Raw genomic sequence first — 1019 nt, 5'->3', positions numbered from 1 at the left:
ATATCATCTGCAAAGAGAGATAACTTGACTTCCTCTTTTCCTATTTGGATACCCCTGGTTTCCTTCTCTTCTCTGATTGCTCGAGCCAGGACTTCCAATACTATGTTGAACAGGAGGGGTGAGCGTGGGCATCCTTGTCTTGTTTCAGTTTTCAGGGGAAATGGTTCCAATTTTTGTCTGTTTAGGAGTATGCTGGCTGTGGGTTTCTTGTAGATGGCTTTTACTATTTTGAGGTATGTTCCCTGTATGCCTAGATGTTCAAGGTTTTTTATCAAGAAGGGGTGCTGGATTTTATCAAAAGTTTTTTCTGCATCTAATGATATAATCATGTGGTTTTTGTTTTGACATCTGTTGATGAATTTAATTACATTTATCGTTTTATGAATGTTGAACCAGCCTTGCATCCCAGGAATGACGCCTACTTGGTCATGATGGATGATTTTTGAGATGTGTTGTTGAATCCGGTTCTCTAGGATCTTCTTGAGAATTTTAGCATCTATGTTAATCAAAGATATTGGCCTATAGTTCTCTTTGTTGGATCGTTACCTGGCTTGGGTATCAATGTGATATTGGCTTCGTAAAATGATTTGGGGAGAGTTCCATCTTTTTAAATCACCTGGAATACCTTCAGTAGGATTGGTATCAGCTCCTCTTTAAATGTCTTGTAGAATTCTGCTGGAAAGCCATCTGGACCGGGGCTTTTTTTGTAGGTAGTTTTCTTATTATGTAGTCGGTTTCCTTGATTGTTATTGGTTTATTTAGGGTCTCAATTTCTTCTGGTTCAAATTAGGTAGGTTGTGTGATGTCAGAAAGTCCTCCATTTCCTTAAATTTTTCAAGTTTGTTTCCATACAAGTGTGCGTAGTAGTCTCTAATGATCTTTTGTATTTCTTCAGGGTCAGATGTGACTTCATCTCTTGTGTTCTGATTGTGCTTATTTGGGTTTTTTCTTGGTCAGTCTAGCTAGGGGACCATCGATCTTGTTTATCCTTTCGAAGAACCAGCTTTTTGTTTCTTTGA

This window comes from Carlito syrichta, unplaced genomic scaffold (assembly GCF_000164805.1).
Source record: "Carlito syrichta isolate Samal-C Ts95f unplaced genomic scaffold, Tarsius_syrichta-2.0.1 Scaffold124506, whole genome shotgun sequence".
NCBI lineage: Eukaryota > Metazoa > Chordata > Mammalia > Primates > Tarsiidae > Carlito > Carlito syrichta.
The sequence above is the reverse complement of the archived record's forward strand: the minus strand, read 5'-3'. Positions refer to the sequence as shown.